Below are 24,694 nucleotides of genomic sequence, written 5' to 3'. Positions count from 1 at the left end.
TAAAAATAGATTGGTTGTTAAGATAAAAGATGAATTCCCTCTCTTTTCTAGTGCATGGATGACCCACATTGCCAACCTCAAAGAACTTCAATTCTTGCGCTCTTCTCCAACTGCAACTGGAATAAAGGGCTAGGTATGCTATGCTATATTCTGGGAGTTATTTTCTATCATTAGCCTCTATGATAATTTTGGAACTCTAAACAGACACATGCTCAGAGAATTGGCCGTTCTACTAACTAGACAGCCGAATAATGCTCCATGGTGTCAATGACTTCACGGGTCAAAATGTATGGTTGAAAATCAAAGATTATAATCTAGTGGTATATATTATACACGGGTCAGATGTATATGTGACGTAGGTGTTGCAACGTGATGTGGTGTGTCGAATAATTGATTTAATAGTGCATGGGATGGGCACAGGACAGGTGAAGAATAGGAAAGGATCCGAATTCCAATTAACACACAAATGGCCTGCTTAATTCACGTGTATCCTTATCAATGGGTGGTTCTTATCCCATCCCAAAATTTGATCCAAATTCAAATTTGTTAGACTTGGAAATGTAATTTTGACATAAATTTAAGATGAATTGTACAGGGTTGGTTGATCTTTCGTATTGCAATATGAAAGTTTACAAATTACAAGGATATGGTTGCTAAGATTTTACTGGCTATAAACATTCATTTCCTTCTGGAAATGAACCTTGGTGTAGTTTATGATAATGTGGGATCAGGTTGAGTTGTACCCGATTCCATCCTCGACTTGATGTGAATGTCATAAAGATAAATTATACAAGACATTTTTTAAAATCATATTTAAAATTATAGTTCAAACCTGATAAAATATTCATGGAAAAGATCGAATTTTATTCAAAAATTATAAATTTTATGTCTAGATCCCCAGCCCAAGGGCATTGATATTTTAATCTTATGAATATTTTCCTGAATTTTGTAATTATAAGGTGTAATAGTTTTTTCACCTTGACAGGGTCATTTTTGCCCCTCAGTTATTTGTCTATTTTGAAAGGTGGGAAACTACCATTAGAAGCAGGGAGCCAGTGCATGCCCAGGGGCCGCCCACTATATATATAGTAATTTTTTTCTATTTTACATGTATATATATGAAAAAATTTATATAATGCCCCTCTAAAATTATTAGTTTCTAAAATTATTTCTTAATTTTCTAATTTTTTCTCATTTACTCTTTAAATTCTTTTTCCATGTTAAATTAAATTCTAATTTTTTTTTCCTTTTTAAGTTGTCATTTTTCTTACTTTTTTTTTTTTCATTTTTCTTATTTTTTTCCCTTCTAGTCCTTTAAATAATTTTTTTTCCTTAGCACTACCCCCTAAACTAAAATCCTGGCTCTGCCGCAGACTAAAAGTTTTACAAATTTACAATTCAAAAAATATAACGGCTCAACATCTTCAACACTAACCCAACCATCAACTGAGCTAAAACATTCTTAATTTTTTAAGTTCGGATTGAATTCAGGTTGTTGCAATAACAAATTAAATAACCCTAGTAGAGTTACTTTTTCTTTTTTCTTTTTTCTTTTTTTCTTTTTTGCAAGAAATTCATAGACCCATTTTTTTTTTTTTTTTTTTTTGGTTCCTATAAAGACTTTGACATTCAACTTTGAAAGAGAAAGAAATACCAACAGGCTACAGCCCAAAGTCCTTGGCAGTTTACTAGAGTTATCGGGTTAGTAAACTCGAATGATATTTTCAAAGAATATGTTGTTGTGTATTACGTATATGGTACAACTTAGTGATTCCATTAAATAACTAATCACATGCAACCAACACAAATATATATATTATATATGGGATTCATAAGTCAGATTTGGCGGATTTTATAATTTCGGACAGGCTTGAATGAGGTCTGAATACAAGAATTAAGGAGAGAAATTATGAATAATAGAAAATAAAGTCACTTTTCACAATATTTAAAAAATAATAATAATAAAATAAAATAAAATAAAATTTGTTAGAAGTACAATTTTTGAGCTAATTCGTATATTAATTCTTTTTTTCTTTTTTCTTTTTTTGAGTTTCTAACCATTTCACTCGAATTCAATAAATATAATATTTAAGCTTTAAATTATTTGGAACTTTGTCCAAAAAAAATAATAATAAATAAATAAATAAATAAAAGAATAGACTGATTGTCTTTATAAAAATTATTACATGGTCAATCTCTTTTACCACTTACACAATTAATTGGTTATTAGAAAAGCAAAATGTGACTTCTTTTTATTTTATTGAAATTAGATTGAAAATTTAAATTCAAAGAATTAGCTCAGATTCCAAAATTAAATTTAAATTTTTGAAAAAAAAAAAAATTTGAGAACATAGCCCAACACGGGAAAAAATCGTCTCCAAGTCGCCTCTCACTGGAGGCTATCCTTGGAGAGGTAAATTGATGACCTGGCCTTTTAGTAAAAAAGGCATTTACGTTGCAGAAATATATACATACATATATATGTATCTATACAAGAATTTATACCAATTGAAATTCAAATTCTCTCCAAAACATAAATCTGATTTCCCCCAAAAAATTTATTCTATATCCTCTTGATATTTCATTATTTCACTCTAGATCTCTCTCCCTCTTAAATTGAAGCACGCACCATACATTCCGGAAATAAATGGAGCTTGGCCAGAAACAATGAAGCACCATCATTAACTTTGCCGGACATTAATGATGTGAATGAAGCTTGGCCGAAAACAATGGAGGTTGCTGGGTCTGGTTTGGTTGGTTCTGCTCACCGATGTTGGGAGGCTCGTTAACAGACTGAAACTGCAACAGATTGTGATTTGGTCACTGTTCTTCTTTCAATCTCAAGTTTGATCAGAGGAAAACTACAATCTTACTCTCTCATTAACTGTATGGAATCTCTCCTAGCCTTGAAGGACTGGGAATATAATCCCTCTTCTCGTCCGCCTCCAAGACCGCCGGATGTCGTCAATTGAGGGAGACGACATAGAGAGTCGACAGAAAAGAGGGAGAACAGGTGGGGATTGTTATAACCATGGGATTTGTTCAGATCTTCTCGTTTTTGAGTTGATGTGTTGTAGATAAATGCTTTGAAATATCAAGCACAGTAAGTCGTTGATTGTGAATGCCATTATTTGATTTTTTTTTTTTTGGTAGTTTGATGCTGATATTGTAAAGAGACACGAGGAGATTGTAAAGAGATACGAGGAGGGGTGGCTTGTGGATTTGAAATTTTTATTTTTTTATATTTTTTTTTTTATTGAATTGTAAATACCAATTAATTGAGGCAAGATTTGGGGGAGTGGAATGTTTTGAGGCTATGTTGTTTTGTATATAGAATGATTGTACAAAATTTTTTTTTTATTTTTTGGTAATATAATTACAGAAAATTTTAATTTGTCAAAAGATTGAGATATATTATAATGCATATACACAAAAATTTCCTTTGGTAATGACAGCTTTTAAATAAGTAGCAAAATTTTTTTTTTTTTTGGAATGTAATTACACAATTTTAATTTGTCAAAGATTGACATATATAATGCATATACACAAAATTTCCTTTGATAATGACAGCTTTTAAATAAGTAGAAAAAAATAAAAATAATAATAACATGCTAAACAAGCATATCTTGAACAAACATTAAATTACGTATTATTTAAACAAACAATTCTTGAAAACATCACAACTTTAAAGTATAATATTTCAAAAATCAATTATATGATACATCTCAACTTAATTGTAACATATATCATTTATAAACTTTATAATACAACAATAATATAAAAAGGAATGGGATAAATAAATCTATCAACTTTATTTTATGAGTGGAAGATTGTTCCATTGTCAAAAGTGAAAACATGTTACACAACTTAAGCTTGACATGTTTCAAACGTAAATTATATCTAACATCACAAATTACTTGTAACACGTATCACTTATTATATAAATTAATGTTTAAAACATAATGAATACTTACCTATACATATCTTGATTTAAAATTGCAATTTTACTTCATTGTTGGCGAAATAGTTTTTTTTTTTTTTTTCCCAAAATCAAATTTTATTAATCAACAACCGAAGGGAAGACGATACTTTGTGAAGTATATTTTCGATATGTGTTATGAAAATATTCTGATACAATATTCAATTCATACATGATACATGTTGTAAGAACTTGTGATTCTTATTTATTATAATATAAAATTCTAAATTTATTTTCAATATGTGTTATGAAAATATTCTGATATAATATTCAATTCATACATGATACATGTTGTAAGAACTTATGATTCTTATTTATTGTAATTTAAAATACTAAATTTACTTATCGATTATGCATCTCAAATTTGAGATGCATAATGGATAGGTAAATTTGTTGTGATTCTAAATCTATTGTTTTGTAGATAGAATGATTGCACAAAATTTATTTATTTTTTTATTAGAATGTTATTACACAAAATTCTAATTTGTCAAAAGATTTTCTAAATTTACTTATCGATTATGCATCTCAAATTTTGAGATGCATAATGGATAGGTAAATTTGTTGTGATTCTAAATCTATTTCTTTGTAGATAGAATGATTGCACAAAATTTATTTATTTTTTTATTAGAATGTAATTACACAAAACTTTAATTTGTCAAAAGATTTAGATATATAATACATATACACAAAGGTGCTGTTTGATAAAACTGTAAATTAAGCACTGAAAATTTCAAGTACTGAATTTTAAGCGCTGAAACTTTAAGTACTGAATGTATTAATTTGAAAACCTGTTTGATAACGTTTTAATTTTAAGCACTAAATTCATTAAGATTGTTTGTTATATACAAAAGCTGAAGTCTGAAAGTTGTACATATTATATTTTTGCCCTTAATATCTGATACTCATAACAGTTTTATATTTATAATACAAAAATATTAATAAAACAACCACATTCACTTAGTGAAATATATCAATTTAATAATAAATATTAATGTCAAATATAATCATAAAAAAATATAAATTCAAACTTAAATAATTAACATTATTCAACCAGTACTCATTAAAAATGTGAATGTCTTAAAAATGTTACATTAAATTAAACATATAAAATTTTAAACTCGAGAACTAAACAAGTCATTTGCAATTTGGTTACGCAAATTAACCATAAACACTGGATCAGATTGCCTTTCTGTGGTGTGAATTTCAGAGGATGTCAAATTTTCAGCAATATTAGGTGGAGTCTCAAATTGCAAATCCTCAGTCTTATACTGTTCAAAAAGTTCATCCGTGACGATAGTTTTTCGAAGGTAATTGTGAATAGCTACACAAGAAATAACAATATTCCTTTACACTTCAAATGTATAAGGTGCCATCCTTTTCAAGATTGAAAAATGGGCCTTTAATACTCCAAATGTTCGTTCAATCACATTCCTTAGCTTGGCATGTGCATGGTTAAATAGCTCTTCTTTTATTCTAGGACGACCACCATTTCGAAAGTTGGCTAACCAACATCGTACATTACGATAAGGTACCATAAATCTTCGGGTGTGTGTGTATTCAGTATCACACAAATAATATTTATCTACAATGTAATATGTTTAAAATGGTTAATAAAGTATATGATAAGTAAATTTTTTTTTTTCTACATGATAAATAAATATTCAAAAATATTAGTACTAAAAAAATAGTAGTAAAAACAGTTTAAAATATAAATAATTACATAATATTTATGTAGGGTATAAAAATGGTGTTAACAATATTAAAGAAAGTACGTGAAATTGAATAAAATTCTTATATAAATAATTATTTTCTATATATCGTGAATCAAAATAAATGGTAATAGTTTACAATATATTAGGTAAAATTATGTTTTTTATTTTTTTGGAATTTGTTCCATGTAATTCATTTTCATTAGCAACAACAAGCAACTAAATATATATGAATCAATTTAAATATAACCAAAAGTCTATTTGTCGTGTTTAAAATATTATAGGTAAAATATTTTTTACGAATTTGTTCTATCATGTAAAAGTAACAAAAACCCTAGAGAAATCCCTAACAGAAACCCTCAAAGAGAATGCGATTATATGAGGGTAAAGCAGTCATTAGAAATTTATTTTTTAAACCCTACCATTTACCTGTTCTACGATAAGCTATAAGCAACCTTTCCAACGCTTAAAATTTTGACCTCTTTTAAGCGGTAATTACCATATTAAGCGGTGTCCTAAAATTTTATCAAACACGCTTATTTTTAAAAATCACTTACTGTCTTCTGCATTCAGCACTGAATTGAGAAATCAAACAGGCCCAAAATTTCCTTTGGTAATGACAGCTTTTAAATAAGTAGCAAAAAGTGAAAAAATATTAACATGCTATTTAAACCTATTTTTCAAGAAATAAGTTTTTGTCTCATATTCCTCCCAAATTTTGATCACCATCTTTAAATTCAAGATCATTATCCATTAATTACCAAACCAGAATCATCTCTCATGATGAGTATACATCATTACCGCTGATTGATCTAGCGGTCAAAATTGGGCCACGCCAATTAAAAAAAAGAAATTATTTTTCAGTTAAATAAAAAAAAAAAAAAAAAAGGAAATAATGCCAAGGCAAACATTGCCTTAACAATCTAAACCCAGTTCTCTCTCCCCTGTCTTTCTTCCCCAAATTTGGTTCTCTCGTTTGTCTCTCTCTCTCTCTCCAACTATGCGAAGAAGAAACTATGGGTTTTTTGTGGTCACCATCCTTTATTAGACAAATCAATCCCACTTTAAAGCGTGTATATATATATTTATGGGAATAGGAGGAAACATAAAATCAATTCCATTATTTTACCTAGTCAATTCCATTACTCACACGAGGATGAAGGTATTTGGTGTTGGTGAAAAATTAGAGGAGGATGAAAGAAGAAGAAGAGAACAAGAGCATGAAGAAGACGAACAGAAGAGAAGTAAAAAAGAATAGTGAAGAAGCTACAAGAAGAAGAAGACGAAGAGAGGAGAAGAAGAAAAGGTTATTCGGGTAAGTAAAAATTGATTTGGGTCCTACGTATAACTGACCTTTGTATACAGCATTTGTACATGGTAAAAGTAAATTGAATTAAGTAATTTTATCAATTTAAATGCTGAGTTGGTGCTTAATGGGCAATGACGTGGGTGACATAGCTTCATCCCAACCATTGGATCTGCCATGGACACCCTCCAGTGAGAGGTGCCATGGAGAGGATTCGCCCCCCAAAATCCTCTCCATTCGCATCTCACTGGAAAGTGTCCAGTGGTGGGCCATACGGCTGATTTGGCAACTGGGTTAAAATCAGATTTACCAACTTTGATTTATATACATATTCTTTGTATAAAATCTTTAAACATCGTATATTTATATTATTTAATTAATTATTGAGTCCCACATCATGTAAAGACTTATTAATGTGTTGGTGTGCTTTTTGAAAATTTCAGATTCAATTTTGAAATTCCCCTGAATCATCATCTTCCAAATAGCTCTTCCAAACAAAACAAAAGTGAGCTCTCTCTCTCTTCTCTTAACTATAAAATTTGATTTAGGATTTGGTATCGGACGAACAAGAATAGCATATCTAAGCATTTTTTTTCCAATATTATCTTCCTTTTTATAATTTTTTTGGGATTGATTTGATCTTTTATATATGTTAGGTCGTAAATGAGTTTTTTAGGGTTTGGATTTGGGTTTTTTGTTTGCGAAAAGATTGATTTTGGTTTAATATAATCTTCCTTTCCTATGTTCCTCTCAGGGGCTCTGGAGATCGAAGTTGCAGTCTAGAAAAGGCAATAGTAAGTCCCAAAACTGTAGTTGTAGAAGTCACACAGTTCACTCGTCATTTGTGAAGATGTCTGGTCCTCTTTTTTCTCTTCATATCTATCCCTTATATATATAAAGCTCATATTATTTTCTTTTTACTTCTTCTTGTAATCTTCTTTAGAACCGGTACTATTTTTATTGTTTCAAATCTTCTTTTGATATTCCAAATTTATGAGAGAAGGCAAAATCTAGGATTTTTTTTTTTTTTTTCTTTTGTTCCTAATACTTGAAAACGGATTGTTTCCATTTCAATGTTGGATCAATTTTTATTTTTTATTTTTTATTTTTTTAAAATGTGAAGATTTATTAATATATTCACTTTTTCAGGTTCTAGTTTCCAAGGTTTTTTTATTAATATATTCACTTTTTCAGGTTCTAGTTTCCAAGATAATTGTCTATATTTTCAAAGACAACTTGCATGATGGTTTTTTTTTTTTTTTTTTTTTCTCTCTTGTTTTATTTCTTAACTTTCATTTTTGCAGTTTAGTTTGTGATATCAATTATATTTAAGCAGTTGATCTATTTTTGGTGAATACAAGTTATCTTTGAAAATATAGACAATTATCAACTATATTTTCTAGGTCAAATATGGGGTGTCAATCAACTTAATATTTCAAATAGATGTTATATGACTCCTTTGTTTGCTAATAAAGAACCTGATAAAAATAAAGAATATTTTTAGTATAGACACAAATATCATCCTTCATTTGTTTAGGTATTAACCTTTATTGTTATTTGTTTCTATCTAGTTAATCAATTTTCTTATCTAATTGTTCCCATAACTGACAAAAATAAAATCCATCTTTGAAATATTTTGTCTCTTTTAAATTATCAGAGCATAAGTACATTGAAAATTTTGGATTATAAGAGATATGGTTGTGGCATTTACCTATTTGTCTTCATGGGTTATGGAGTGGAAAGGAACAAGAGCCTAAAATCTCTAACAGGTATGGTCTTATTTAAATTCTTCATTTAATTGGTGTTTGTGGGAGTCATATATATGCTGTAAAATTCCCTTTGGTTAATGTTGGTAATGTGGTATCCTCATCTAGGAGTGTGGCCGGTCTGCCGCACTACCGTCAAGCTGAAGAGAGTATGTGCATTTTAAGGCGAGGGACAAGAGTTTTACATTTATAAAAGCCACTACTACCTGCACTAAAAATATAGCTAGGGTGAGTAAAGATCGTCCCAAGAGATTGTGAGGATCGAACAATGTCGTGGAATCGCGATTAGGGTTAGTAGGTCGAGTGATCAAACAAATGATTGGTTGGTTGATTAAACTAGAGAGCAAATTAAACTAAATAATTGAATGCAATAAAGAGTAAGTAAGAGAGAGAGATCTTGGGGTTTAGAGGTCACCACCAAGCAATGCTTTTCTACACCTCTAACTAGTGACTACTGAGGGTAATGTGTGTTGCAATATTGGTGTGTGTGTGTGTTTGGTTGATTCAAGTAGTAAGGGTGACCAATTAAACATACATTGTCTAATCAACATGTGAAAAGCACAATATATCTAGTAATTAAGTATATATTGTCTAAATAACATGTGAAAAGCACAACATATCTAGCAAGTCATTAATCCTTTCATTAAGCTCACAAGCCAAATATACCACAAGGTTAGAGACATATGCTACTTGCATTCAAAAGTATGGAACATCAAACAACTAGCATGGATTGTCCTCTCATCTAACAACTATGCTACCACTACACTACAATTAAACTAATGACATGAAATTAAACTAATTAAGCTAAGGGATAGGCATAATCCATCAAGAAATGAGCATGGACCATCTAAAAAATCACAAGAGCATTCTTTTAAGCACAATGTTTTAACAATCTCTAAATCTATAACATTAATACACATAGACATGCATCAATAACATAAGAAATAGTGGCAAACACAAGAACATCTATTCTAGCATACATAGACATATGGATAGAATGAAATGATCAATTGGAAGCATTAAACCACATAAATCATTGAATAAACAAGATCTATATATATAAAAGTGTCAAAACATGTATTACAACACTAATCCCTCAATAATACACAAGATTAAGATATAGAAAGCATGCTTGGGGCTAACTTTAGTCCCAAGAGGATGTCTAGCCACTCATGGTGATGTTGCTCCAACCCTTAAGGGCTAACTCCATGGAAGAGATTTTGCTCCTTGGTTGATGAAGAGTCTCCAATGGTGTCTCTAGCCTCCTCCTCCTCTAAGCTTGCTCTTCAAGAGAATAAACCTTATAATTGTATATGTCTCAAAAAGTGCATCATATTTCTTTTATAGGTAGGTCAAGTGACACACAAAATGAGCTGGGGTCGTGCAAAGAATATTCTCTAATGATTGGATATAGGACAGATTGAACAAGATGGAAATTTAACTTTTTCGCACTGGAGGAAGTTCGATCAATCGAACCTTGGACTTGGATCAATCAAATTAGCTGAGATCCATCGAACTTAGGCTGGATCGATCCAACTGGTTGAGCTTTTTAGGAAAAGACAAATCCGAGATATTTTGGGAGATATTTTTGGGAAAAAGACAAAAGTGGTTAGTGGGTGGTACAGTTGTAGATAAGATCAATCATTTGAATAAGGACAAAAGTGTTCGATCGATTGAAGGGTGGTGTTGGATCGATCGAACTTTGGACTTTTTTCTTTGGGTCAAGGCTTAGATCTATCTTGAAGTGCTGAGATAAATCAATGTTCGATCGATTAAACCTTGAAGTTGGATCGATCGAACTTTGCTGCTACCCACATTTGGCTTCATTTACTTCTTTCTTTCTCCACTTTACTCCTTTCTTTGCTTAATCCCAGAATTGCTTCAATTAAGCTCTTATTTGGCTGAGTTAGCTTATTTTCGAGATAAGTGCCTGAAAATGAAAATAATACGAAATCAATCTAAGACGATAAAGTAAGATAGATAAAAGTACTAGAATACTTAAGCTTAAGGGGTTTAAATATGCACTTTTTAGCGCTCATCACACCCCCAAACTTAAATATTGCTAGTCCCTAGCAATGAACTAGAAAGTAAAGGAATGAAATGAACAACTATACAAGTATGAATCTAGAAAACAATAAATGGATAACGCCACTTTCATAGGGAACACGATTGCACTTAGCATATGCAACAAGCCTTTTAAACCACTAGGTTACCCCTAGTGGACGAGTGAAGTCTCATGAAGGTTTCCAGAAATGGTACCCACAAACATTAAGCTCAATCTTTCAAAAGAGGCACCAATATTGCAAGCAAGCAGTGGGAGAAAACTACCTCAAGTATGCAATTTTTCAAACATTTCCAAGCAATCTCCCAAAATCTCAACATCAAGCAAGCAAATATGGTCTTCCACACATCAAGAAAATAATTTTGCAAATCAAAACTACTCTAGAATCCTTTTTGAGTGGACCGGCATCAAATATGTTGCTATCTAAGCCAACTAAAGAATTAATCACATCTTTACCCTCAAACTAGCACACAAATCTAGTACCAATAATCAAGACAAAAAGTGGACATTTTATTAAAGCTTTATTATTCTAGGTGCACTTATTCTTTTCACTCATATTTTTATATTTTTTTTATAGGATCAAAGATGGAAGCATGGTGCAATGTAGTGATCTATTAAGCTTTCTAGCGATTTATGAGATCGAGCGTTAGGTCAATGACTCCCAAACTAGATGGCTTTAGGGCATTAGGCATTCAAATACCCCTACGGACTTACAAGCTCAAATTAACTAGGCTACAAATCAAGACAACCTCCATCTAATCATTTTCCACTTCTCACCTTTTGGGAGAAGTCCTCACTTTTTTTGTTACTTTTATTATTATTATTATTATTATTATTATTTTATTAAGTTCAATTATTAACCTAGAGTTTGGGCCCTCCACCTTTTGGCGCGAGAAGTTCAGTGCTTGATGAGGCTAAAATCCCGGCTACTTAGTAAAAATAGGTTGTTATCCACCTTTATCAAGAATGAAAGCTTTCAATACACTACTAGCTCAATTGGGATATAACCAATTCAATAATCAATAAAGCATGTACCCCACAAATGAATGCTAGTATGCGTTTGTGCTAGTGTAGAATCCTAGAATGAATCTCAAAACAATCACAAAATCAAGATGATGTAGACCACAAGTAAAAGCCAGATATCAATCTTTCGAAAAATTTACTCCTAAATGGCATCCATAAGGCATACAAGGAGTATTAGACTCTCAAGTCAAGCAATTTTTTTAAATTTTAAGCAATATAGTCCTCAAAAGATCAAAATCATAGCTGGATATGGACCAATTATAGAAATATCCCTTAAATACACAAGTTATGCTCAAAATTTGAATTTAAAACTAACACTGCAAAGCACCATCCCCCCCAAACTTAAATGGCACAATGTCCTCAATGTGCAAAGAGAACAAAGGAAAGAGTATACCAGTGCAACTAGGGCATAGAATGATCGGGACTGAAGTATCTGAAGTGGGTGGCATGGCCCCCCCAAACTTGGGATGAACTGTGGTCCTGAAAATTGGCACTTGGATAAACTCATCAGATAACAAAATGGGATAATTAGTGCACAGTGGATATGCAAGTGTAAATGGGATAAACAGATAAAGAAATGAGAGAGGTACAAGGGTAGTCCTGAAAATCGGGTAGCACTTTCTCACTGAAGTCACTGTGATGCACCTGATGGAGTCAAACATACAGATATGAGAATATAATCATATGACATCCATAGTAAAAACAGATATATAAAATAGATAAAGTGCAGGTACAAAAAAAATATCAAAGCCGACAGACCGGCTGTAAAAATAATAGTACTATACAGTGACAAAAATAAAGTATCAATAGTAGAGAGGGATCATGAGATAGAAGGAACTGGGAACTCCGGAGGATGAGGTAGGACGGGTAGGTCGGGCTCCGCGGATATCTCTGGATAGATCTCGAAATATGGTCGCAACATCCGTGCAGAAGGTAGTAAAATCAGCTCTGTGGGCTGTGAGATCAGCTCGTATGGAAACAACAGCATCCTCAAGAGTCTGCAGGCGTACTCCAAAACCAGGGGTCAGATCTGGAGCCTCAGGCATAGAAGAGTCAGAAAAAAGCTCCTGAGTCTGCTCCTACTCGTGAATGGGCGACCCAGCTGGAGAGTACTGCTTTGTGTCGTCTGCAGGGCGCTCTAAATCAATATTTACATGCTCAGTAGCTGGATCGATTGGTGCGTCATCCGTTGCGGGATCTGCTGCTGCCTGTACTGCTGCCTCTGCCTCTTCCTCTGTCTCTAGCTCCTCTACAGCCACTACTGTGTGGTCCTGCAGTCTAGTAATAATGGCGTTGTAGCTCTTGGTCCAGTCTTTCTTCTGAAAGTGACATGAACCTCTCTCAGGGTGCTCCCGAGGGTGAATAGGGTAGCGCTGGTCTATAAGAATCTGGGTGATGAGGTAGCTAAATGGGAGAGACTTAGCCCGCCGGGGCGTCTCCTTGCTGATGTACTCGTCATATAACTTCTTCATCATGCTCTAGATGAGCGTGGGAATGGACACCCAGTGCCCGATGTAGAAAGCGTGGGAATGGACACCCATATCGGCATATGAAGACCTGTATAGCCACGGATATGTCTCCTGAAGCTCTGGAGGACAGCAGTGTGGGTAGTGGCAAAAACGGGCTAGTGAGTCCATTGTGATGGGGATCTGATGGCCATCTACAGAAGTGACCAGCTCGGCTGTGGTACGCGGGGATGGTCGGAGGTTCTGGTAGAATAACCGTACCAGCCGCGAGTAGACTGGCAATGTGACTGGGGCAAGAATAGCTGTCAGGCCCCTCTGAATAATGTCATGGTAAGCGGATCGAGTTAGCACCGATCTGGAGAAAAAGGCCGTGTCGAACACTAACTCATAGTCGATCGTCATATGCGCATATCTAGGCACGGGCCTTTAACGCTCCTGAGCTGGCTGAGTTGGTACGGGTGAATGCTCAGCTCCAGCATGTGGTGGAGATGGTGATGGAGTAAATGCAGGATGAGCCACAGAGGTGGATGGCATATGGCCATCCTTAGCCTCATGAGATGGTGACTAAGGTGGGGTAGCCTGTGCTGGCTCCTCCTGTGCATGAGAGGGCTCTGCTGGCTCCTTTGTACGTGGTCTGATATATCGGTGGGGCCCGTGTTGCCTGTTGGTAACGGTCTTCCTCTTAACCATGGCCTGCAAAAAGAAAAAGAAAAACTTGCAATGGGAGTTAGTGCTGGAATAAGAAAATTTAAGCATAATATAGAAACATGTATGTCAAGTAAAAATAGACAAAACAGATATGACATGAATCTATGCAAGTGGCAGGATATAAAACATGTTAAACAATGTAAGTTTAAAATGCATCCAATGTGGAATATCACAGGCATTGGGCATATATGAGATAGCATGAACATAAGGCATGATGAATGAAGTGTGTGTGTGAGATCTGTGAAGTTCGATCAATCAAAAAAAGAAGTGAGATCAATCACAAAAGTTGGATCGATCGAAAATAAATGAGATCGATCTCACAACTTTGATCGATCTGAGACATGAGTTCGATCGATCTCTCAAGATCGATCTAAGATACAAGTTTGATCGATCGAACTGTGCGATGAATGTAAATAGTCACAGATCTGTGACTTTGGAAGCATGGGGCCCACACGAACATGTTCGTGGGTCCTTCAACACAACAAAACAACAAATACCATCACCCAATCATGGCCCATCCTCCCAAACACATATATATACATACGAAGCATATACACATATATAAACATGGAAATTCAGTGCTTCGAAGCTTCAAAAATGGAGATTCAATCATGTAAAAAGCATAAATGGAACATATAAAGCATGTATGGATGAGATTGAAGCTTGAATCATAGAGGATTGATTCGAATCTTACCCAAATCAATGAGAAAAGTGGAGATATGAACGAGTGAAGATGAATCCGAGAAGGGAGAGAGAGATTGGCACTTAGATCTCGCCGGAGAATTTGCCGGAGATGAGGGAGATGAGATTGCACAATGGCGACGAAGAGGGGTTGGGTTTGGAGAGTGGGATCGATCTAAATGATCAATCTTGAGACCCTCTAGGTCTATTTTAAAAACATTCCCGACAGAGTTCGATCGATCGAACTTCAACTGAGATCGATCGAACTTTGATGAACTCTCTTTAAAGTATTTTTGGATTTTTGAAATTTTTGAAAAATGCAAAACTAAAATTAAAAATTAAAATTAAAATTAAAATTAAAATTAAAAATTGTAAAATAAAATAAAATAGAATAAAATATTTTTGGTTTTTTTTTTGAATAATAAATAATAATTAAAACAAAATCTTTTTGTATTTTTGAAATATTTTTGAGAAATAAAATAAAATAAAAATGAAAATATTTTTGGATTTTTAAAATTCGAAAAATCAAAATAAAGTCAAAATAATGAAATCAAGAACTGAGATCGATCGAAACAAAAGTTCGATCGATCAGACAGAGAGCAAAAATATGCAGGGTTTTGGCTCAAAAATTTGGCTAAGTGTTGGAACTTGAAGATCGATCGAACTTGGAAGTTGGATCGATCGAAGAACTTCAGATCGATCTTGGAATGTTTCGATCGATGAGATAGAGAGGTGAAATATGCAGGTTTATGCAGGCTCAAAATTTTTCTAAATGTTGAATCATAAGATCGATCGAACTTGGAAGTTGGATTGATCGAAGGTCTCCTGATCGATCTAAGAATAAGTTCGAACGTTGGGTCAGAGAGGTGATTTGGATGCAGGTTTCTGCAGGTCAAAAAATTTTCTAAGTGTTGGATGCAGAATGAAGTTCGATCGATCGAACTCAGGCTTGAGATCGATTGAACTATGCAGAATGCTCAATAATGACATGAAAGCTCATGCAATCCTCATCAAAGTTCCTATCAATGCATATGAACCAAAAATAAGTATCTAGACTTCGCAAGAAATGAAATGAAAGATAAAAATGAGGGGGGAATAGGGTTTTGACACCTTACGAATGCTTTTGCTAGTCTTTAACTTCTCTAGCTAGACATTAGGCTCTTTTAGCCCAGATCAAAGATCTTATAATGCAACCCCTCCTTATTGGGGTGATAGATGCTTTGAACTCCACCCAACAAATGGTTCTTAATTAAAACATCCTCAATTGTACCCCTAGGCTTCTTAATGGATCGGTCGGCAAGTTGCAAAACTACCGACGTCGATTTCAATTCACCTAGGCCCAATTTGACATAAACCGAGTATGGAAAAAGGTTAACACTTGCTCTTAGTCAAGAAGTGCCCGATTAATGATATGATCACCAATAATACATGAAGTAGTGGGTGAACCAGGGTCCTTAAACTTTGGAAGAGTGTTATGTTGCAAAATTGAGCTTACTTGCTCGGTCAAAACCACTTTTTTTGGTGCTTGGCTCTTGTTCTTCCGCTTTTGGGTGCACAAGTCTTTCAAGAATTTGGCATAAGCCGGAATTTGCTTGACTGCATCCAATAGTGGAAGATTGACTTTCACTTGCCTAAACATTTCCATAATTCATTGGTTTTTGCCTCTTGCTTGTCTTTTGAAATGGATACTTTTAAGGCATCCGGAAATGAAACTTTTGGTTCAAACATTTTTTCAGAATTTTCTTTTGAACTCTCTTTAACACAAGAAGTTTTCAAATCATTTTTCAACAAAACTTTTTCAACATTATTTTTCAAAATTTCTTTTTCAAACACATTTTTCAAGACTTTCTCATTCACAAGATCATGTACATGCAATGAAGGAGGAATGGGATGTGAAACGGGACGGGTGACAACTTGAGGTTGCACCGGTTCACTCTCTTCATTGGACATTTTAACTTGATTGTCCACAATCCTACCACTCCGCAAGGTAGTCACCGCATTAACATGTTCAATGGTGTGGCCTTCCGATGAGGAATGGTTGTCATAACATATTGTTGCTTAGGTGGGGCATTAATGGGCATATGTCCCTTCTCTCTTGCATTGAGAGTGCTTGCTATTTGCCCTACTTGGGTTTCTAACTTCGCAATAGATTGAGAGTGAGAATGAAACAATTGAGTGTTAGCCTCTAAAGTGCCCAAAGCATTCAAAACTTTTTCTTCAAAGGCAGGACTTCTAGTATTTCCTTGGGAATAAGATTGGCTGGGAAAATGAGAATTAGCAAATTGATTCCCTTGTGATTGATAAGGTCTATAACCTTGGGATCCTTGGTTTTAAAGTGGAGGTGGAATGTATTTCCATTGAAAATTGCCTTGGGAAGGATTTGAGCCCTCTCCTTGGTTTTTCCAAGACAAATTCGGATGATTCCTCCAACTTGGATTATAGTGAGTACCATAAGGATTGTTCCCTTGGTTCACAAAAGCTGCATTGACTTGTTCATTAGGTTCGTTTTGCATTTGTCTATGAGGACAATGAGAAGTAGAATGAAGAACACTAGAACAAGTCATACATGTTTCATTTGATGCACGATGAGAATGGTTAGGGAAGGAAGATACTTGGTTCACCGAGTTTTGGTTAATAAAAAATTGATTAAACCTTTGAGATAAAGACTTCATTTCGGCGGCTATTTCATTTAAATGGTCGACTTGATGTAAGCCAACACTTTTCCTACCTTGTGAATTTCTACCATTCTTGGATGATAATGTTCTATGCAAAGAATTTTCACTCATGCTCTCATAAAGACGCCACACGTCATCCTCATGCTTATTAATGTATGAGCCACCTATGGAAGCATCAACCATACCCTTATAATTGTTTGGTAAGCTCTCAAAGAAATATTGAACTAATTGTCATTTGGGCATGTCATGATGTGGACACTTCCTAAGCAATTCATTGAAGCGTTCCCATGCCTCATGGAACGTTTCCCCATCCCTATGTGAAAATTCTCAAATTGAGGTCCTCATGGCATTGGTCTTTGAAACTGGATAGTACTTCTTCAAGAATTCTTGTTGCATTTTTGCCCGAGAAGTGATTGAAAAAGCCCTAAGATTGTTAAACCAATACTTTGCCTTATCTTTTAAGGTGAATGGAAAAAGTTTGAGTCTTAAAACCTCTTTCGGCATGTCCGTATATTTTACAGTGGAACATACTTCAAGAAACTCATCCAAATGCTTGTAAGGTTCTTCACTTGGAAGTCCATGATAATTAGGAAGCATTTGAATGGTTTGTGGCTTAATTTCATAATGATGTGCTCTAAATGGAGGCAATTGGATGCATGTAGGTGCATTATACTCATTAGGCACATAATGGTCTCTTAAAGCAAGAGGTGGATTAACTACTTGAGGTGCAACATGCATACCTTGGTTTTGAATTCCTTGATTGATGATGGGAGGTTGTGGAGCATACATTGGCCTTGGCATTCCATATGGAACTTAGCCTTGTTATTGTGGTGGTTGGTGAATGTATGGCCTAGGCATGCCTAATGGTACTTGTATGTTCTCATTGTGCACATTTGGATGAAGAATACCTTGTTGGTCTATGTGACCAAGGTCCTCAACATGATCATCATTATGGTCATCCATTGATAGACTGGTTCTATTTGAACTTCCTCTCCCCCTAGGATTTCTAACGATGGATTCAAAACGCAAATCAAGAGGGATAAGAGTGGGTCTTAATGAACGACGTCCATGCACGCACAATGCAAAACACAACAAGTACAAAGAATGACAAACACTATACCTTCACAACAATGCAATTAGACTTCTTCCACAAATACTTAATTCATACTCCCATGCTTTAACAATAATGATGCAAAGAAAAAACAAGCCTCCATGCGGGCCGACGATTTAACTAAGGGATTGAGTAAAGAAAGTCTCACAAAGGTCCTTTAGCATTTCAACTCAAAATTTAAAGCTTAGTTTAGCAAATTTTTTAAATTTTAGCTTTTTGCTTTCTTCGTTTGCTTGAATGCTCCTTTGTTTGCATCTTGTCCAACAATGCACCTAGTTAAGTAAGAACAACACAATAAGTAACCAAAACGAAAAATAAAAATAAAGTAAAGACATGATCAAAAGAGTACTAATCCTAATTGATTCCATAATTCCGACGTTGCCAAATCAAATCAATCAATCCTCGGCAACGGCGCCAAAAACTAGCCGGTTTGCCGCACTACCGTCAAGCTTAAGAGAGTGTGCATTTTAAAACGAGGGACAAGAGTTTTACATTTATATAAGCCACTACTACCTGCACTAAAAATATAGTTAGGGTGAGTAAGGATCGTCCCAAGGGATTGTGAGGATCGAATAATGTCGTGGAATCGCAATTAGGGTTAGTAAGTCGAGTGATTAAACAAATGATTGGTTGGTGGATTAAACTAGAGAGCAAATTAAACTAAATAATTGAATGCAATAAAGAGTAAGTAAGAGAGAGAGATCTTGGGGTTTAGAGGTCACCACCAAGTAATGCTTTTCTACACCTCTAACTAGTGACTAATGAGGGTAATGTGTGTTGCAATATTGGTGTGTGTGTGTGTTTGGTTGATTCAAGTAGCAAGGGTGACCAATTAAGCATACATTGTCTAATCAACATGTGAAAAGCACAATATATCTAGCAATTAAGTATATATTATCTAAATAGTATGTGAAAAGCACAACATATCTAGCAAGTCATTAATCCTTTCATTAAGCTCACAAGCCAAATACACCACAAGGTTAGAGACATATGCTACTTGCATTCAAAAGTATGGAACATCAAACAACTAGCATGGATTGTCCTCTCATCTAACAATTATGCTACCACTACACTACAATTAAACTAATGACAACTAATTAAGCTAAGGGATAGGCATAATCCATCAAGAAATGAGCATGGACCATCTATTCACAAGAGCATTCTTTTAAGCACAATGTTTTGACAATCTCTAAATCTATAGCATTAATACATATAGACATGCATCAATAACATAAAAAATAGAGGCAAACACATGAACATCTATTCTAGCATACATAGACATGGATAGAATGAAATGATTAATTGGAAGCATTAAATCACATAAATCATTAAATAAACAAGATTTATATATAAAAAAGTGTCAAAACATGTATTACAACACTAATCCCTCAATAATACACAAGATTAAGATATAGAAAGCATGCTTAGGACTAACTCTAGCCTCAAGAGGATGTCTAGCCACTCATGGTGATGTTGTTCCAACCCTCAAGGGCTAACTCCATGGAAGGGATTTTGCTCCTTGGTTGATGAAGAGTCTCCAATGGTGTCTCTAGCCTCCTCCTCCTTTAAGCTTGCTCTCCAAGAGAATAAACCCAATAATTGTATATGTCTCAAAAAGTGCATCATATTCCTTTTATAGGTAGGTCAAGTGACACACAAAATGAGCTGGGGTCGTGCAAAGAATATTCTCTAATGATTGGATAGAGGACGGATTGAACAAGCTGGAAATTTAACTTTTTCGCACTGGAGGAAGTTCGATCGATCGAACCTTGGACTTGGATCGATCGAACTGGCTGAGATCCATCGAACTTAGGCTGGATCGATCTAACTGGTTGAGCTTTTTAGGAAAAGACAAATCCGAGATATTTTGGGAGATATTTTAGGAAAAGGACAAAAGTGGTTAGTGGGTGGTACAACTGTGGATAAGATCAATCATTTGAATAAGGACAAAAGTGTTCGATCAATCGAAGGGTGGTGTTGGATCGATCGAACTTTAAACTTTTTGCTTTGGGTCAAGGCTTGGATCTATCTTGAAGTGCTGAGATCGATCAGTGTTCGATCGATCGAACCTTGAAGTTGGATCGATCGAACTTTGCTGCTTCCCACCTTTGGCTTCATTTGCTTCTTTCTTTCTCCACTTTGCTCCTTTCTTTGTTTAATCCCAGAATTATTTCAATTAAGCTCTTATTTGGCTGAGTTAGCTGGATTTCAGGATAAGTGCCTAAAAATGAAAATAATACGAAGTCAATCTAAAATGGTAAAATAAGATAGATAAAGGTACTAGAATGCTTATGCTTAAGGGGTTTAAATACGCACTTTTCAACGCTCATCAGAGTGTTAAGTGAAAATAGTGAAGCCAGGAAGAACATAAATTTGACATGGAATATAAGGATATGGTTGTGGCATTTACCTATATATATATATATATATATTGCTACTTAAGTGTAACAAGTTGATACAAGATCTTTAATGAATTTTTTTTCAAAACCCCTTTTTTTTATTAGGTATCATTAGATAAATAACTTATTCTTTCATATTTTTAGTTATCAGTTATTTTTTTTTGAATGAAAATACCTTAAGCAATTTATTCCAAATGAGCAAATGATTGTATTTTTAAGCTCATTAATTGGATTCACATCTTAGGCTCTTGGCCTCTTTGAGTTCATATATGATCTATTTGTGGTAACTATATTAGAAAAGGTTATATTTTGATATGATGGAGCTTTGACATTCCTATCTATTATTTTGGTAGTATCAAACTCGTATTTAATATTGTCTTCTCTCTCAATGATGGTCTGAAAAATAGAATATTAAATAAATTTTTGTATGCTACAACTGATATTTGACTTTCTACTTCTACATCTAAGGATCTATCGGTTAACATGATCTCTTACCTCATAAATTGGAAATTTAAAGAAATTTTTGGACTTGTAAGGATATTCTTATTGTTTGTAGAAATTGGCGTGCAAATAAATTGGGAAGTAATGGTACTAATAAAATTTTCATGGGTCGTGAGGCAGAAGGTTTTTAGCTTCCAAACGCTGTTAAATTTGTAGACAACCAGGGTTTTGGAAATTAAGGGAAACAATGTACCTGATAAGTGAAGGAAAGACGCATCATTGAATATTAATATTAATTTAATTTATTTATTGAACTTGCTGAATATTGTGATAACTTAGATAAGGGACGAGAGGAATTTGTATGTACACAAATTTTATATCTTAATGTACTTCGGATTAAAGTTTATGCAATAAGGAGGAACTATTTGTCCCTTCTCTTTTTAAAATTGCTTTTACCAGGATGAACAAAATGAAGCCTTATGTGAGCTAATAGCTATTCAATAAAAGTATAATAAGTTAAAGGTCAGGTGATTTCTTATTCTTTTACATATATTAATGTTGATTTTTATTTCCATGTATGTAACTAACTCATTATTTGATTTCCAAGATAAGATGAGCCAATATGCTTATATTTTCATTTGATGTTTTAATGCATTATTGTGTGCAACATCTCCTATTTTCAATGAGAACTAAATTTATATTTTCATTTGACATTTTAATGTATTATTGTGTGCAACATCCCCTCTTTTTTACAAGAACTGAATTTAATTACCCAAAAGTTATAAAATTTTGTGAGTATTAAGTTATATTGATATTTTGATGGAATTGTTGCAGAGAAAGTTATTGAAATTACCAATACAAAAATAAACGGAAGGACAAGTTGTCCATAAAGTTACCCATTTGATGCTTGGTCCAAAGTCTTTGGCATTGTGATTTGTTTATTGAATTCTTTTATTTTGCTTATTTGAAACAATTAGTGATCGACTTGCTCAATTATTGTTATTATATTAATATTAGACGATGAATGTTAAATTTTCTTCGAATACCATATATAAATATTTTGGTGTTTCATATGTGGCTTTGCAATATAATTATGGAATTGTGATTTAAATAAAATTTGGAAAGGTATTATGATCGTAATGACGACTAATATCTAAAATTTTATGGATGTTGTAAATGCAAATTATATTCGACATCCCAACTCATATGTAATATGTATCATATGTTACTTTTACGTGAACATGAATCAAGTGTGAAATCAAACAAATATTTTTTAGAATGGTATTACAACTTTAATGTACCATGTCTCGAAGGCAAATTATGTGTGATATCCCAACTTACTCGTACAACTTTGACATAACATGTTTCAAATGTGCATTATACATGATATCCCAACCTACTCGTAAAATATATCACATATTAATTTTATGTAAATTATTTTAAATGCGTAATATGAATCAAGCATGGAATCAAATAAACATTGTTTTAGGACATTACAATTTAAATGTAACATGTTTGAAATGAGGATTATATGTCACATCCCAACTTACTCTTAACATGTATCATTTGTTATTTTTATATGACTTGTATCCAATACGTAATATAAATCAAATATAATATTAAACAAACATATCTTCATAACAACATGACAACTTAAAAATATCATGTTCCAAATATCAATTATATGATATATTCTAACTAAATTGTAACATGTATCTTTTATGAACTTTATAATACAACAACAACAACAACAACAACAACAATAACAATAATAATAATAATAAAGTCTAAACTCTCCCTTTTAAAGGTAGGTGAAAGTGCATTAATGCAAAAAGAACCGTTGGATTCAAATTTCAACATTTATCAGCGGGTTGGTAGTAGTTTCAAACTCAAGAGCTTCAAGTATCCAAGCCAATCGACTGGTTGAGGTCTGAAATTAAATTTTGACACTTTAAAGGTGTCTTTGGCCTTGGAGTTTCATTAGGTCATTTACATATGTATCAATGAGAATTGTGACATATTTCTAGGTTGCATAAGAATCAAAATGTAAGATATGAATGATATGCATGATCCTATAGAAGTGAGCTTCAAAATATATTAAAAAATACTTAAACAATTAAATCTTAAAAATATGAACATATCTAGCACAACACTTAATATAAACATTAGTGCTAAACATTATTAATGATTTGTAATCGTCAAAGTTGCTAGATTTCCTTTAGGTCAAAACATTTAGGTCCACAATTGTGATATATTTTACCAATGTGTTTCTACACTATATAAAATTTAATTGTGAAGGTAGTTATGAAATCATTATGATGTTATTCTAAACACATACTTGGTTTTTCCTTGAGTTCGTTCCATTTTACAAATCTCGTGTACATTGAATGAAATTAGTTGTGATATTTGTTACAAATATGTTTCTACACTGTATGAAATTTAGTTGTGATGTTAGTTATAAAATCGTTATGACGCTATTTTAAACACATACTTGGTTTCCCTTTGACTTTGATTCATTTTATAAATTTCAAGTATATATTTAATGAAATAATTTGTGATATTTGTTATAAATGTGTTCCTATACTAACTGATTTTTTTTTTTTTTTTTTTTTTTTTTTTTTTTGTGATTGTACTTTTGAATCGTTATAATCTTATTCTAAACACGTGCTTAGTTTTTCCTTGACTTCAGTTAATTTTACACTTCTCATATATATTAAATGAAATAAGTAATATGAATTAAATGTAAAATATTTGTGACATTCTTACTTTTCACTTCGTTTACGGGATTTCACTTTTATATCATTTCAATCATTTTTAAACATAACATATTTGAAACAACCTATCAGTGAACCCACTAACTACAATCAACATTACTTGATCAAGAACAATCTACAATCAATTAGCCGACCAGTGAACCCACTAACTAATTATATAAATCAATTTAATAAAGCAAACACAATTAAAAGTAAATAAATTATGCTACAAAATTATTGGATCAAGAATAATTTACAATCAATTAAAAAACACAGAACCCACTAATTTTGTACACCATTTTGAAAAATCATGCATCGTCACAATCTCAAACCCTCAAATAAATCACCACCAAGTAATAAGACCAATTTTAGAAGATATTAAAATTTGATAAAAGATACAATCTTTGATTTGAGATACAGAAGGTAATGAATGCATACTAAAGAGTATCAGGTGGTCCAATATTGGTCCAATATTCGTGACGCTCCATTCAAACCAAACATGTTGCTCTCGTCAATTAAACTGGCAGAGAAGCCATTACCATGGTTCTTACAAATATTTGCAAAACAAAGAATCAATCAATTAATTAAAGAAACATGATTCAATTACATAAAATA

The 24,694-nt window shown here is 33.2% G+C and overlaps 1 pseudogene; it reads left to right on the top strand.

Moving 5' to 3' along the window:
• Positions 1-17,616: 17,616 nt before the first annotated feature.
• On the top strand, positions 17,617-17,715 carry LOC132305643 (small nucleolar RNA R71; annotated as a pseudogene).
• The last annotated feature ends 6,979 nt before the right edge of the window (positions 17,716-24,694 follow it).

Source organism: Cornus florida, unplaced genomic scaffold (genome assembly GCF_030987335.1).
Source record: "Cornus florida cultivar Cherokee Brave unplaced genomic scaffold, ASM3098733v1 CherokeeBrave_3.0.0_Hap2_Chr04, whole genome shotgun sequence".
NCBI classification, from domain to species: Eukaryota; Viridiplantae; Streptophyta; class Magnoliopsida; order Cornales; family Cornaceae; genus Cornus; species Cornus florida.
This window is presented reverse-complemented; position numbering and strand designations above follow the sequence as displayed.